The sequence below is a fragment of the Mesoplodon bidens genome (assembly GCF_964165515.1).
Source record: "Mesoplodon bidens genome assembly, chromosome: 10".
NCBI lineage: Eukaryota > Metazoa > Chordata > Mammalia > Artiodactyla > Ziphiidae > Mesoplodon > Mesoplodon bidens.
In genome coordinates this window covers 77717646-77734688 of record NC_138172.1, presented here as the reverse complement: position 1 = coordinate 77734688, position 17043 = coordinate 77717646, and the positions used below count along the sequence as shown (strand labels likewise).

General features: G+C 43.6%; 1 protein-coding gene across 1 annotated transcript in view; it reads left to right on the top strand.

Annotated features, from left to right (window-relative positions):
- Nucleotides 1-1388: 1388 nt before the first annotated feature.
- ADGRF5 (adhesion G protein-coupled receptor F5) overlaps nucleotides 1389-17043 on the top strand; it is a 112512-nt gene continuing 96857 nt past the window's right edge. Inside the window, exon 1 of the mRNA XM_081245843.1 lies at nucleotides 1389-1694. The gene's annotated coding sequence lies outside the window, so the exon portion shown is untranslated. The remainder of the gene's footprint in view (nucleotides 1695-17043) is intronic.

Genomic DNA, 17043 nt, shown 5'->3' with positions numbered 1-17043 from the left:
ATTTAACCCAGGGATGTGTTTGTAGTCTGTGCCCGCTCACACCCACAACCCAGCTTTTCCCCCTCTTTGTACCAGCTTCTGAATACATTGCTCTTCAAAGGCTGACTGTCATCCCTCGGAACAAGGTGGCAATAGTCCAGGCCTCTTGATAACACAGCTTGTTAAAACCAACACGCCCACAGTTCCAGCCTTCTTCCTATTGGAACCGAGCAGGGCCCTATGGGGCCATCCCAGGGCGGACCCCTCCCCCATGTCCTCTGCTTTAGCTCCTCTCTGAAGTACTCAGATAATCGTATTTCATGCATATTTCCTGAGTTTTTTAGATGCTAAAAACAACCACCAGATGGAAGAAATTAACTACTTAATGATCATGAGCACGTAGCCCCCAGGACCTTCTGGCACCTAATGATTGACAATGTTCACCCCTGTGACACCGGCCCATCAGAGAATTGTGCACAAGCTGATCACATACCCTGCGACCCTCCCCCCTCCCCTCCCCCTCCCCCTCCCCCTCCTCTCCCCCTCCCCCCCTCATCTGGCCTTTAAAAATGCTTTGCTGAAACCCTTCGGGAAATGTGGGGTTTTGGGGACATAAGCCCCTCGTTCTTCTCGCACGGCCCTGCAAAAAAAAACCTTTCTCTTCTCCACACTCCGATGTTTCGGTTTGTTTGGCCTCACTGTGCGTCGGGCACACAACTTGCATTCGGTGACACGTTGGCAGGATGGGCTTCACCGATGTACCACCTACATAAGCCGCAAACAGCCGTGTGCTCAGAAGGGCCCACACTGGGTTTAAGGTTCTGCTGTCATCTAGAAATCCTTAATTTCTGAAGGAGTGACCTCACATTTTCATTCTGCACGGAGCCCCACCAATTATGTAGCGGGGAGTCCTGCTTCTAGCAATCTACGGATGTTTGCCTTCAGAGAATTCTTTAAACTGTAGGGTAAAATGGCCCGAGGACTTGAGGAAGTGTTCCAGAATTAGACACAGACTGTCATCAGCATTTCCAGAGACAGAGCTGAGAGAGTCTTTGCCTCCGCTGGCAAGCGGACCCTTCTCAGGCCTGTCCGGCCTGCCTCTTACCAACGGCGCTGCAGCACCGCATCTGGAGTGTGGCCAGAAAATTCTTCAGCTTGGTGGAAGAGGATGAGGACATGCTTGACTTTTGCAGAGTTCAACACTTTCAGAAACTTCAGGAAGAAAGCACTTGGTACAAGGTAAAGCTAGCTGGCCCATCAGCCCCCTGCCTGCTGCCCTGCTAATTCTCATTTCCACGATTCTTAGCATGTTTATTCTCTTCTTGCTAGTGGCCAAAGGACACGTTTAAATGTCTTATTTCCTCTGGGGAGCCTAGAGAGAGGCAACAGGCACCTACTACAGGAAATCATGCGGAGAGGATCTCTTACTTAACACGGTTCCCAGATTACTTCCCTTCCCCCAGCCTCCACCCCCCACCTCCAGCCACACCGAGTCACCCAGTTTCTTCCTGCAGCAGAGACTAGACGGCAGTTCACCTCTGCCCCCTGAGGTCTCCGTGAGACAAGGAGCTGAAGTCTGGTCTTGGGCAACCCCACCCTCTCCGCGGCTGTGATTGAAGGCGTGGCCCTTCAGTTTCACCTCCCCAAAGAGGTTCTTGGGAAGCTCTCCAGTACAGGGTTAAACTTCAGGAGGCTGCAAAGCACAGACGAGAAAGGTAGGTTCCTGCACTCTTTTCTTTCGCCTTGTACTGTGAACCAAGCTGTTCTGAAGTGTGTGTCCATATGGCTTTTCCAGTTGGCTGAATGTTTTCAACCTCTGTGTCTGGTTGAGGTTTACTCATTTACAGAATGTGGGGAAAAAGAGTGAGAGGGGAGATGACTCTTGGGGGTTTTGCTTTTGTACATCTTTGGATACAGAATGCCACCCAGAATAGTACCTAGAACACGAAGCTGATTCTTCTTTTCTTTGGAGGGAAATCCCATTAGAAGTTGCATTTGGGGGGCCTCAGTATATGAGAAAAAAGTTTACCACCTGCCTTTCCTTTTCAACAATGTAGACCCTTCCCTTGATTTTTTTTTTTTTTTTTTTTTTTTACTCCTTTCTGAGTTTTTCCTTTCAGTTAAAGATGCCTTAGAGCTGATAGGGTATTTTCTGACAGGAGTATAAATATAGGTGTTTCTAATTTCGGGTACCTATGAGTTATGAGAAATGAACAAGCACGGTGTTCAGGATCAGGTGGACTGCCATGTTATTTTCCAGAATTTGCTATGAAACAATTGTTCTTCCTGAAGCTTCCTGAAACTAGATTCAAGTGTCTCTCAAGTGATGGCTGTGAAGGCTGATTTTATTTGCTCTGTTGTGATAATTGTCTGCAGGGATGCTGCTCCCCTTAGCTGGCTGCTTTTTCAGTCATTACTGGGGCTAGAGATGACGTGTCCACCGAGACCCAGAGGGGCGTCTAGACTTATTCAAATAACACTGCATGCTTCTTTGACTTTTCTTTGCCTATTATGCTTTTCATTGTTTCATCTTCGTCCTCACAAGCAACCTTTCCTCTGGGAGAAATATTTCATAGCGACTTCATAGAATACCAGTCTACAGCTGTTTATTTGAACATTGACTATTCTTTCCTAACTTTATTTAGTTCCGATGCTCAAAATTTCTTGCCACTTCTGTATTTTACCCGAGCAGAGTCTCCCTCCATTCCATCCTCCATACTCCGCTACAGGGTTCTTGGGAAAATGCAATTCTCTTAATGTCATTCTCTTCAGTGAAATATTTCCATTGCACCCCATTGCTTACAGCCTTGCTTCCTAAAGGGTAGTCCAGGGACCAGCTGCATCAGGCGTCATTGGGCAGCTTGTGAGAGATGCAGGTTCTCTATCTGCTCCCCAGATTTACTGAATCTGCATTTTAACCAGGTCCCTGGGTGATTCACATGCATTAAAGTTTGTGAAGCCCCAACTTAAGGAAGGTAGACAAGACCTTCAAGGTCTGGTCCTTACCATCCGGCCAGCCTTACCTCTCACCCTCTGGCTTTCCAGCTGTGCCCAATACCTTCCATTTCCCCAATATGAGAGAGCTCTAATGCCTACCTATGTCTGTGTGTGCTGTTCTCTCTGTCCCCGATAACTTCATTCATCTTCTCCACCCAACTACCCACTGCAGCCTGATTGTTCCTCCCCCCTTCCCCCTCCAGTCCACCTTAAACTAAATGTCCATCAAGTCTGCTATTTTATGGCAACTTAGCGAAGTGCTTCTGCCATAGCCCTTAGTACATTAAATGATCGTTGCTAGGTTTATTATTTTCATCCTTGAGGAGTTACTGGAGATTGACTTCTGAATCCATAGCACTTGAACCAATGCCAGGTACATAGCCTGTGCTCAGTGTTTTTGAATTCATGAATGAATGAATGGATGAACAAATGAATGGATGCATTGTCTGAAGAGGCCCAAATCATCCCCAGATCGAGGTCTGTAGTTTGAAGTCTTCCAAGGAGATTGCCACTCTCTATCATATTTTTCCACACTCTCCTTTATGAGACTTGCTGGATTCATGTTTTTCACCAAATATTTTGAGTACCTACCCTGTGTCATTCCTTTTCGAATCTATTTCTTTATGTCGTTGTGAATAGTCTCTCCCAGAAGGTGTTTCTCTATCAGTGCCCCTCACTCGCCACCACTCCAAGTCAGAGACTTACTCATTTTTCAGCAAATAGGTACTGAACACCTTTCCCATACCAGTTACTGTGCTACCTGCTACAAATACGATGACAAATGCGAGCCCTGTCTCCATGCAGCTCCCCAAAGAGAAGATGGGCCTTTTATCATCCTCTGTCTTGCTTTTCCTTACAAAGTCTGAAGGAAAACTGAAAGCCTTATCTTTAACCAAAGCTGGCACATCCAAGTAAAGACAGCAGGAGCTTGAAGGCAGAGTGATTTAGTAGAAAGGAAGCTGGGCTGTGTTTCAGCACCTTGATTTAGTCCAGCACCTGCAATTCCCTAGCCAGGTGACCCTGGGTGGGTCCACATCCATTTGCTGGACCTGGATTTTCTCAAGTGGTGAACAAGATGGAGACTTAGAAGGAAAAGAGACCCCTGCCTTCGTGAGTGTACAGAGAAGATAATATCCAGGGAGCCTCTGCACTCACTTCTGTCACGTTACGTGATGATTTGAAGGGCAGGGCTCTGTCATTCTCTGGGTCAAACTGGCGAAGAGGAGACCTTAAGGGAGACATTTCATGACTATGCCCATGAGCTCAGCTGTGACGTTCATGTTGTCCTTTGGCACCTTCCATCAAACACTATGTGGCAATGGCTTCCAGGGAGCAGCGCCCTGCAGCTCAGAGGAATCCACTTGGTATTCATTGTTGGGTGGAGAGCTGGTTTGAAGTAGGGAAGCTGAGGAGGAAGGCAGTGTCATCCTCAGGCAGTCTCTGCTTTTGGAAAGCAGTCAGGAGAAGGGAAGGAAGTGGCTCCACCAAGTCGTGCAGAAAAAATCTGGAAACGTATAGACATAGAGCAAAGAAGGGATCCCTGACCCCTACTGTGGCATGGTTGTAAGGACTCCCTTTCTGATTACACTTGGGTTCTTTCTAATTTGTGTTCATTTCACCTAGAATCAGAAGTTGGGGGCCGGGCATAGTATCTTTTGTCCCCGAGCTTTGCACCCCCATGGGGTGCATGCACAGCTGGGAGGAAACAAATCCTTCCTATTTGTTCTCCAGATACAACCACAGGCTGAGGCTGCAGCAGATTCTTCAGGCGCTCGCAAGGGTTCACCCTTTCCCTGTCTGAGCCTTCCCTTCCTGCTTCATCACTGTGTGCAGCTTCCAAACGAAATGCCTTCCAAACCTTCTGAGTTCCTTCTTGCTTCCTGTTCCTCGTGTATCTCTTTGCCTCCAAATTTCCTGCACACCCACCTTGTGTATAGTTGCCTCCCAGCAGGCAGTGTTTTCTGATGGTCATTTCCTAACTCTTCAAGTTAACATTAATGTCTATCAGTAAGCACACCTTGTAGCAACAAAAAAAAAAAGGAGGCTCACCTGCATGGGAGGTTTCTAATGACCAACTGCAGATCTCGGGATGTATCTGAGATCAACCTTGCCTGTACTTGACCAACATTTGTGTTTTCATCAGCGGCATGGAGTGGGCTAGAAAGAGGTAGACCCACTTTTGAATCCTCCATCTGCCATCTCCTTCAATAAGTGGTTGTATCTCATCAAGTCTTAGATTTGTTTCTGAAAATGCAGATAATATTTACCAAGCAAGGTTGTAGAGAAGATTAATTAGCTTAAGTACCTAGTATGTTGCCTCAAAAAATACATCAGGGGCTTCCCTGGTGGCGCGGTGGTTGAGAGTCCGCCTGCTGGTGCAGGGGACGTGGGTTCGTGCCCCGGTCCGGGAAGATCCCACATGCCGTGGAGCGGCTGGGCCCATGAGCCATGGCTGCTGAGCCTGCGCGTCCGGAGCCTGTGCTCCTCAACAGGAGAGGCCACAACAGTGAGAGATCCGCGTACCGCAAAAAAAAAAAAAAAAAAAAAAAAAAAATCAGATCTGATAAAAGGAGACTGACCAAGATGGTGAAAATGAGAAAATTGTCATGTGCAGAATAGTTGAAAGAACCAGAGGACATTTGAAGTAAGAAGTAAGTCTTGCAGCCCATGAAGGTTGCCTTCAAATATTTAAAGATTGCTCAAGGTGGGAAAAGGGGTCGACAGAGGATGGATCAGGGGCAATTATAGGGTAACAGGTCGTAGCTCAATGTACAGAAGGATTTACCCACCATCTGAATTGTCTAAAACTGGGTGAGCTGCCTTGTGGCAGGGTGAACACCCTGTCCTGGGCAGTGTTCCAGCACCTTGGAAGACCATGGCCAGGGTGTTCCCAAAGGGATGCCCGCACTGGGTGGAGCCTGGGTGATGACCTCGAGGTCCTTCCCACTCAAAGCTACCAAGAGTCTCATGATGTCAGGGTTCCAGCCCAAGCCACCAAATAAAAGTCTGCAAAAAAAAAAAAGCATCAGACTACAGAGTGATCGGGGCTGCCTTTTGACTAGCTAGCTCTACCCATCAGCTGAGATGCTTTTTAAATAGGGTCTTTGCAGCAACAGTCAAAAGGTTGGATTTCCAGGAAAAAGCAAAAAAGAAACGAGAACAATGAGATGGGAAAAGTTCACTCCAAACCGCTCTTCTTGGGTTACTTTTTAACTAGATCGTGGGTTACTTCTTGTGCTGCAATCACATTCCTATCTGATGGAAAACTGCCACATTTTGGTACATTTTCAGCCAAACTGGGATCAAGCAAGTTAACAGCAAGACTCCGAGCTTTGTCCCTGATTTTTGCTCTATGTATAAAATGAAAGCACGACGATATGTCTATGTGTTCTTTGCCATCCCGAAATCTAATTTTAAAAAGTGCATAATAAGGGCTTCCCTGGTGGCGCAGTGGCTGAGAGTCCGCCTGCTGATGCAGGGGACATGGGTTCGTGTCCCGCTATGGGAAGATCTTACATGCCACGGAGCGGCTAGGCCCGTGAGCCATGGCCGCTGAGCCTGCGCGTGCGGAGCCTGTGCTCCGCGACGGGAGAGGCCACAACAGTGAGAGGCCCGTGTACCGAAAAAAAAAAAAAAAAAGTGCATAATAAATGGTTCTACCATCCTCTAAATTACGGGGACTGTGAATGTGGTATTTGACTTTTGGGGGGAGAGGAGAGCTGGCTGCAGCTGGCTGCCTGCTGAGTCAAGTTCATCAGCCATTGTTTTCCACCCACCTTTCCTTTTCTGCTAAATGAGCCACATGATAACAGCCTCTCTGCCAGCTAAGGACCTGGAGGCTTTTACAAAAGGGATAATTTAGCTTAGGGGGAGAGAGGCCTGCACAGATCACCTACTGCTCCAGGTCCCCTCGGAGGCTTTGCTAATACTTCATCCTTCCAGGACTCAGAAGAACTTTCTGGTCTTGCAGGTTTGGACCCTCCCATCTTTTCTGCAGTTGCTTGGGCAGCATCTCCACGTGCTTTTCATTTCTTCCATCTTTGTTTTGAAATCTCAGGGAAAAAAGCTGTCGTTCTTTCAGTAGAAGTGAATGTCAGCAAATGCTGCATTTTGTCAAATTGAAACGAAACTACAATATATTTTATTCTCCAGGTTTACCCAGGCTCACTTTCTTGAGAACAAAATTTTAAAAAATCCCTTGAAATATAATCAACTATGCGGGACAAAATCACAGAAACCCGTGCAGACCCGCATGTTTATTTTTAGATGCCGGCCCAGCACGGCAAAGCGGCGGTCTAATGTCCAAACGAAGGCCCTGGGAATTTCCTCTAACAAGCCTGTGCTTCCGCTCATTGTCACAGTACAAAGGGCAGCAGGGGGCCTGAGTGCAAGGCTCCGGGTAACCCTGCCCCCATGAAATCTGGAACTTATCGTTCCCTCGGTCTACATGGTCCTCGGTGCTGGGGTCACCATGCAGGTCGTCCGGCAGCTCTGGGCACATGCAAATGAGTAGACGTGTATGATTATCTCATCTAAAAATATCCCAGAGATCAGTAATGACATTTCGGAAATAAAGTTTCAGCTTTCTATTTGTAGTTGAGGATCTACTCAACCCTCACCCTTGTCGTGAAGTGGATTCAGGTCTAACCCAGAAACGGGGTTGTCATGCTAAGATTCTGGGTTAGATTGCAATTAATAAAGCATATTATAGTTTTTAAAAAGCATAGATGCATGTACACACAGCGCCAACACACACACACACACACACAGGAGAAAAGATACCTGAGTCACCTAGATCTTTCCTATTATCCTAGACTGTTTTCTGATCCTTGATTTATTTATCTACAAAATGGATGCAATAAACCTCACATCCTATTAGGTTTGGGAGAAATAAGGTGCAAAATTACAAATAAACTGACTCAAACTAGACTTTTGCTCAAAGTTTTGCATTTTGGTCTTAATATGCTTTGAGCTCCTTCCAAGAAATTTTTGTAAGAATATTTGCCATCAAGTCTCCAGGGGGTTTTGTTGTTGTTTGGGGGGTTTGCTATTTTGTTTTGGTTTTGGTTAGGTTTGTTTTTTCTTCCTCCTTGCAGAGGAGGAAGCCTAATTTGTTACTTAATGGGCACACTTTACTAGGAGAGGTTTCATGCCTTTGTCAAGATGCTCCCCACTCCGGGGAAGGTCACTGCACTCTTGAGTCAAGGTTGCAATGCTCAGGCTTGCGTCTGGGGGTCACTACGGAAGAGGAAAGGTGGGTCTCAGGTCTGCACACAGTGGTCCATACCCACCCTGTGTGGGGTCTACCATCTGCATCCCAGCAGCCCGCTGGGAGGATGGGGCCCCTGCACAATCAGAGACCCCAGGGGCCAGGGGACCTGCACATAGAAACGCCAGCCCTGAGCCTGGACAAGATGGTTGGGCTTTGCCAGCAGGTGGATGACCAGGCCCCCTCTGGGGTCTGCAGATGCAGGAAAAGCTGTTCTAGCCCTTTGGTGAAAAATGCGCAAATGTTAGTAAAAAAACACCTTTATGGATTGTTTTGTTTGCAAGTGTTTATTATCAGACACCCCTCAGGGGTTCACAGGGCAGGTCACGTGGGGCTTGGGAATTTCCTTCCACAAAGCCTGTGCTTCCTCTCTTTGTTACTCCTCAAAGGACAAGTGGAAGCATTGCTCCAGATCCTTACTTAACCCTTTCTCCTGTCTGCCTGCCACACTGCAGACAAATCCTGCTGCCAGCCTTTGAAGGAGCAGAAAGATTTCAGACTTGGGTTGTGTGTGGACACCCACAAATGCCTATGCAGAACAGGCTTTGTGTGTGTGTGTGTGGAGGAGATAGGCAATAAAGCATAAAACTTTTTTTTTTTTTTAAGCTCTCATTCAATATCACAGCATACACCCAGTCATTGTTCAGACCAGGTAAAATTTCTGCTTTATTTACCATAATAGACTTTTGTACTAAAAATGCTGACGCAATTTCAGTTCCCTGTCCCCAGGGCGGGATCCCTCTAGAATGATAGTTGCTCCTCGGAGTCAGGCTAAAGCAGGGGCACGATGAGTGGAAAGACCTTTCATGAACCAAGTTCTTTATGGAGCATATGCTACGTACCTGAGCTCCACCAGGAACCGAGGGAAAGTAGAAGTTCTGCCGGCAAGAAAGTGCAAGCACACCTGAATTTTTATACCTGCATCCAGACACACACACTCATGCGTTGTACGGGAGAGCACAAAGCAGCCAGGGAACAGTGTGATCTAAGTCCAGAAATATCAGAAGAGGCACCTGAGCCCTCGTGCTGCTGGAGACGCTCATGATTCCCAGATACATTTCCCCACCCACGCATGGGGGACACACACACATACGCACGTGCACACACACCTCACTCTCGGGAGACAGCTTTGCCATCTCAGAGGAATCGCTTCTCACCACCAGCTCCACGAAAGTATCTCCTCCCACACCCATCTCTTCCTCCTCCTTTCCTGCCTCAAGGGAAGAGACGGCCCTTCCCTGCATTCAAAGCTGGCTCTCACCCCCTCCCACCCTCCCAGAGGCCTCACTACACTCCCCTCTGATTGGCTCTTTCCACTGTCATTTAAATCTGCTTAAGACCTCCTCATGGCAAAACAACCATTGCCGACCATGCAGCTACTCTTCCATCTTCCTTTCCTCCCCACCAGGAAATGCATGAAAGAACTGTTGATGACATCCTTGTGTCATCATCAACCGTTCACCCAGGAAACCATTCTGTTCTGTCTCCTCATCTGCCCAACCCACTGGGGCACCTTAGCTGCACCTTGGCACCTTAGTCTTGCCAAGACTCTCACTTCATTGTCTACAGCCTGTGACCTCATGGACTACCACCTTGTCTGCTCTTGTCCTGCCTTCTGGAATTCCACAGTCTCCTGGCTTCCCAACTACTACTCAGTTTTCTTTGCAGGTTCCTTTCCCTCTGCTGTTCCCTTCACTTCCTTTCCCTCTGCTGTTCCCTCCACTTCCTGATGGCCATGATCTGGACCACCTTCCCTTCTCCATTTACATCACCACCCTGCTGCAATTCATCTCTCTGTCCAGAGTCATCTTTTCTCCCTTCTCTGTTAAGTAATCTATTGATCATCCAAAGCCTATTTTATTTTATTTTTTTATACAGCAGGTTCTTATTCAAAGCTTATTTTAAATGTCACCAGATTACTTCCTTTTTACAAGTCTCTCCATCCACGTGCAGATCTGACCTCTCTTCTGGGAGCCCTCACAGTCCTTCGTTATAGTGCTTTTTGTATTTGTATTCTCAGTAATTGTTCCCATGCACTTCTTTCCTAGGACATAGAGATGCCATCTTATTGATCTTTTTATTCCTAACCCCCAGCACAGCACCTGGCACATTGGGTTTTCGATAAATGTTTAATAAAGAGTTGGGAACATCAAAGTGTCATTTAACAAACAGACATTTTGGTGAACTTATCCCTGAGCTTAAATAACATCTTTACTGTTTGAGGGTAAAAGTATTAGTAAATTTTTATTTAAATATATAATTAAATTAAAAATATAAAAATTATATTTAAATATAATCTTTAAAGTTAAATTACTCACATTTAGACTACTAACAATATTTCACTTTTCCTTAAAATCAAAATCACAGTTCCGAGCACTTCCTATCTGAGTGTTCAATCTTTGTTTAAAAGCCGAAAGGAATGACAACTTGATTTCATGTTAAATTTAAATTTCCCCTCAGCGAAAATGTCTGAATGTGTCATGAATGACACCGTATTTTCGTGCACCTGAAGTGGGGTTGCCAGGTGGAACAGAGCTAATATTTTGTCAAGGTTTTACCACTTCACTGTGCAGCTGGCATTATGTAAACTTTCCACAGCTGCACCTGCAGGTCCGTTGAAGCCACAGAGATTGATTTGCCGAGTTGTTTGAAGGAGAACCAGGGGGACCCCAGGAGAATCAGCCTGATCACTGAGTCAGGGCTGAATCCACCCAAGGTCCTGTCTCCTGGGAGCGTGTAGGGCAGGGATGGGTCTCAGAAGGCAGGGCAGAGGCTCACCCAACCCTGGGCGGTGACAGTATTCTGCATCCTCCCTGGGGCTATGAGGAGAAAAATACGAGAATCGCTATTTATGTTGAAAAAGGTCATCCCTTTAACTCTCTATGTTAGGTTTTTGTAATAATGCATGTAAAATATTAGTACAAAACAACAGAAAATGGCATGTAAAATATGAGAGATACAAAGCATCGTTTGACCAAGTGTGGTCTAGAGATCACCAAGAGGTGAATGGACTGGGGCACTGGTCATTATGCAAATTGCCAGGCTCTACCTGGATCTATTAAATCAAGCCTGTGGGGGGAAGTGAGGCTGGGGGTGGGAAGGACATTTTATTACCCAACAGTAACAATATTTAGGAAATGTCTGCCAGCTTCTGTTTAGAAAAGTGTCTACACTGGGCCTCCTTACCCTCGGTGCATCCCACTGGGTAGGTTAATGAGTTTGCCATCTGGGCTCATCTTTGCTGCGACATCCTTCCTGCTGAATTTATAGCCCTTCTCTGGGCCACAGGTTTGGAAGAGAATCCTATACCACTTTGTACCATCCTTCACACCATCGTGTGTTTAACTCTTTGTGTATTTAAATCTTGGCAGCTTGTCTCAGAGCACGAGATAGTATAGAGGCAAGAGCTGCGTTCGGAGTTTGGATTCTGCCTCAAATTCTTCCATGTGACCTCCAATCTACGTTGTTTTTTAAACGGGGCTTGGCAAGTTGATTAACCTTTCCAAGCCTCCCTCCCTTGAGTGGGAATAGCTAACCAGTTCCCAGATTGTTGTGAAAATTAAATGACATCATGCACACATAATTTTTTTTAAAGGCACTCAGCACAGACCCTGTGACAGAGTAGTTTCTCAGCAAGAGAGAGCAGTTAAAAATAACAACAAATAAACAACAGGCTCCCACTGTATAGCACAGAGGACTATATTCAATAACCTATAATAAACCATAATGGAACAGAATATAAAAAAAGAATGTATATATAAATGTATAACTGAATCACTTTGCTGTACAGCAGAAATTAACACATTATAAATCAACTATACTTCAATAAAAAAATAACAACAAAATTTCATCAACACCAACCACTGAGGAACAGAGATGAAGTAATTTGTCCAAACTTACATAGCTAGTAAATGGTAGAGCTAGGACATGAACCCAAGTAGTCTTGTGCTAAAGCCCATGCTCTTAACATTTTATAGCACCTCAAATAATGTGCCACCTGGGGAGTCATTCGTAACAAACAGTGATGGAGCGCCAGCCTACACTGTGTTAGATGTTAAGCACACAGCAGTAGACAAACAAGGCCTTGCCTTGGCCGTGAAGGTGGGGACTAGGAGAATCATAGGATAGAGGAGGAGCTCACAAATAAACCTTTCTAATGCAGTTCAGGAAATGCCTTGATGGAGGAAGTGAGGGGCAGAGATGTACACACAACTAGATGGAGTCAATGCAGATTCTTGCCTGGAATGACCTTGACTGGGGCCTTGAAAGACAATGGGTATTAGACCAATGAAAATGGGGCAAAATGGCAGTTCTAGGCAGAGGCTGGAGGCCACAGTGCATGCAGGGCACTGAGGGGCTACAGAGAGGGGAGAGTAGGAAGAGAAGAAAGTGATGGAGAGAAGTGAAGATGGGTGTGTAGGCAGAAGCTATAATTATTCAGGGTTTTAGCTGAAGATAGTTGTATGTCATTTTAGAGAGAGGAGAGACTTTCCACAAACTAATCCAGCAGCTATCTATCTGCCAGTGTTTCTCTAAATGTAGGCAGAGCTTCTGATTCTACTGGCCTGGACCTGGAGACGAGGCATCAGTACTTTTGCAAAGTGAGAACCACCATGGTAAAAATAATCATGCTATATCTCACTGATTAGTAAGCTTTTGTGTGCATCAGAATCACCTCTGAGAATTTGTTTAAACACTGCTGACTGGATCCTACCCCCAGAGTTTTAGATTCTGGAGGTCTGGAGTGGGCTCAAGAATTTGCATTTCTAGGGAATTCCCTGGCGGTCCAGTGGTTAGAGGACTCCATGATTTCACTACCAAGGGCCCGAGTTTAATCCCTGGTCAAGGAATTAAAATCTCACAAGCCGAGCAGTGCGGCCAAAGGAAAAAAAAAGAGTTTGCATTTCTAGCAAGTTCCCAGGTGGTGCTAAGGCTGCTGGTCTTTGGCATTTTACAGAGCAGAATCTCAGAGTGTGAAGCCAGGAAGCCAGGAACTTAGGCCATAGCATTTGGGTGATTCTTAAGCTGCACTAAAATATGAAAATTCCTGGGAGGTAGAGTGATTGAAACCTCTTATATTCTTTGCTGTAATGCTCCTTTAACTTTTAAATATTTCTGTAGCTTAAGAAAATCGAACACCAATATTCCTGATATTCTGGTTCATTTTGCTCTGTAAATGGTCAAAAAATGGTGACATGTAGGGTTCTTTGGAATTTTAAAAATTAGCCCTTTGAAACGTTTGTTTGCAAAGCAGGACGTCACTTGCTACCCAGGGCAAACACTCAGGTGGAGGGTTTGTCCCTTTGGAGGCTTTAGCTCTGCAGCTTTTGATCGAGTTTCTCTATGTTGTTTTTTTTGCTTTTATGTGTGTGTGTGTATATATATATATATATATGTATATATATATGTATATATATATATATATACATGCATCTATTATCTATCTATCTATATCTATCTATCTATAGTGAAAGACCAAAAGTGTACTGTATAAATGAATACTAGTAATGCCTGCTGCTCTTAAAATATGAAATATTTAGTGATCTGAACTCGATATCTTGGAACAGCAAGCCACCGTGCACATGCTGTACCTGGCCACCAGTGACCCAGCCATTAGGTACGTTCTTGAGGCAGAGACAGCACTTGCATTACAGTAAACAAAACAAATAAACAAACAATAAAATCACTACACTCAAAAATTTTTATTGATTCCCTGGATAGTTACTTCCTTAAGTTATCAATAACCTTAATTAATTTATTAGATTTTATTTATAAATAAGTGAGGAAAATGTAATCCTTAAAGTTCTTGTGATATTTACTTCTTTTTAATTTTTGAATTTTATTTAACTTATTTTTTTATACAGCAGGTTCTCATTAGTCATCAATTTTATGCACATCAGTGTATACATGTCAATCCCAATCTCCCAATTCATCACACCACCATCCCCACCCCCTCATTGCTTTCCCCCCTTGGTGTCTATATGTTTGTTCTCTACATCTGTGTCTCAACTTCTGCCCTGCAAACTGGTTCATCTGTACCATTTTTCTAGGTTCCACATATATGCGTTAATATATGATATTTGTTTTCCTCTTTCTGATTTACTTCACTCTGTATGACAGTCTCTAGATCCTTCCACGTCTCAACAAATGACCCAATTTCGTTCCTTTTTATGGCTGAGTAATATTCCATTGTATATATGTACCACATCTTCTTTATCCATTCATCTATTGCTGGGCATTTAGGTTGCTTCCATGACCTGGCTATTGTAAATAGTGCTGCACTTAACATTGGGGTGCATGTGTCTTTTTGAATTATGGTTTTCTCTGGGTATATGCCCAGTAGTGGGATTGCTGGGTCATATGGTAATTCTATTTTTAGTTTTGTAAGGAACCTCCATACTGATCTCCATAGTGGCTATATCAATTTACATTCCCACCAACATACAGGAGGGTTCCCTTTTCTCCACACCCTCTCCAGCATTTGTTTTTTCTAGATTTTCTAATGATGCCCATTTAACCGGTGTGAGGTGATACCTCATTGTAGTTTTGATTTGCATTTCTCTAATAATTAGTGATGTTGAGCAGCTTTTCATGTGCTTCTTGGCCATCTGTATGTCTTCTTTGGAGAAATGTCTATTTAGGTCTTCTGCCCATTTTTGGATTGGGTTGTTTGTTTTTTTAATATTGAGCTGCATGAGCTGTTTATGTATTTTGGAGATTAATCCTTTGTCCGTTGATTCGTTTGCAAATATTTTCTCCCATTCTGAGGGTTGTCTTTTCGTCTTGTTTATAGTTTCCTTTGCTGTGCAAAAGCTTTGAAGTTTCATTAGGTCCTATTTGTTTATTTTTGTTTTTATTTCCATTACTCTAGGAGGTGGATCAAAAAGGATCTTGCTGTGATTTATGTCAAAGAATGTACTTCCTATGTTTTCCTCTAAGAGTTTTATAGTGTCCGGTCTTACATTTAGGTCTCTAATCCATTTTGAGTTTATTTTTGTGTATGGTGTTATGGATTGTTCTAATTTCATTCTTTTACATGTAACTGTCCAGTTTTCCCAGCATCACTTATTGAAGAGGCTGTCTTTTTTCCATTGTATATCCTTGTCTCCTTTGTCATAGATTAGTTGACCACACGTGCGTGGGTTTATCTCTGGGCTTTCTATCTTGTTCCATTGATCTATGTTTCTGTTTTTGTGCCAGTACCATATTGTCTTGATTATTGTAGCTTTGTAGTATAGTCTGAAGTCAGGGAGTCTGATTCCTTCAGCTCCTTTTTTTCCCCTCAAGACTGCTTTGGCCATTCGGGGTCTTTTGTGTCTCCATACAAATTTTAAGATTTTTTGTTTTAGTTCCATAAAAAATGCCATTGGTAATTTGATAGGGATTGCATTGAATGTGTAGATTGCTTTGGGTAGTATAGTCATTTTCACAATATTGATTCTTCCAATCGAAGAACATGATATATCTCTCCATCTGTTGGTATCATCTTTAATTTCTTTCATCAGTGTCATATAGTTGTCTGCATACAGGTCTTTTGTCTCCCTAGGTAGGTTTATTCCCAGGTATTTTATTCTTTTTGTTGCAATGGTAAATGGGAGTGTTTCCTTAATTCCTCTTTCAGATTTTTCATCATCAGTGTATAGGAATGCAAGAGATTTCTGTGCATTGATTTTGTATCCTGCAACTTTATCAAATTCATTGATTAGCTCTAGTAGTTTTCTGGTGGCATCTTTAGGATTCTCTACGTATAGTATCATGTCATCTGCAAACAGTGACAGATTTATTTCTTCTTTTCCAATTTGTATTCCTTTTATTTCTTTTTCTCCTCTGATTGCCTTGGCTATGACTTCCAAAACTATGTTGAATAATAGTGGTGAGAGTGGACATCCTTGTCTTGTATCTGATGTTAGAGGAAATGCTTTCAGTTTTTCACCATTGAGAATGAGGTTTGCTGTGGGGTTGTCATATATGGCCTTTATTATGTTGAGGTAGGTTCCCTCTATGCCTACTTTCTGGAGAGTTTTTATCATAAATGGGTGTTGAATTTTGTCAAAAGCTTTTTCTACATCTATTGAGATGATCATATGGTTTCTATTCTTCAATTTGTTAATATGCTGTATCACATTGATTGTTTTGCCTATATTGAAGAATCCTTGCATCCCTGGGATAAATCCCACTTGATCATGGTGTATGATCCTTTTAATGTGTTGTTGGATTCTGTTTGCTAGTATTCTGTTGAGGATTTTTGCATCTATATTCATCAGTGATATTGGTCTGTGATTTTCTTTTTTTGTAGTGTCTTTCTCTGGTTTTGGTATCAGGGTGATGGTGGCCTCATATAATTAGTTTTGGAGTGTTCTTTCCTCTGCAAGTTTTTGGAAGAGTTTGAGAAGGATGGGTGTTAGCTCTTCTCTAAATGTTTGATGAAATTCACTTGTGAAGCCCTCTAGTCCTGGACTTTTGTTTGTTTGAAGATTTTTAATCACAGTTTCCATTTCATTACTCGTGATTGGTCTGTTTATATTTCTATTTCTTCCTGGTTCAGTCTTGGAAGATTATACCTTTCTAAGAGTTTGTCCATTTCTTCCAGGTTGTCCATTTTATTGGCATAGAGTTGCTTGTAGTAGTCTCTTAGGATGCTTTGTATTTCTGTGGTGTCCGTTGTAACTTCCCCTTTTTCATTTCTAATTTTATTGATTTGAGTCCTCTCCCTCTTTTTCTTGATGAGTCTGACTAATGGTTTATCAATTTTGTTAATCTTCTCAAAGAACCAGCTTTTAGCTTTATTGGTCTTTGCT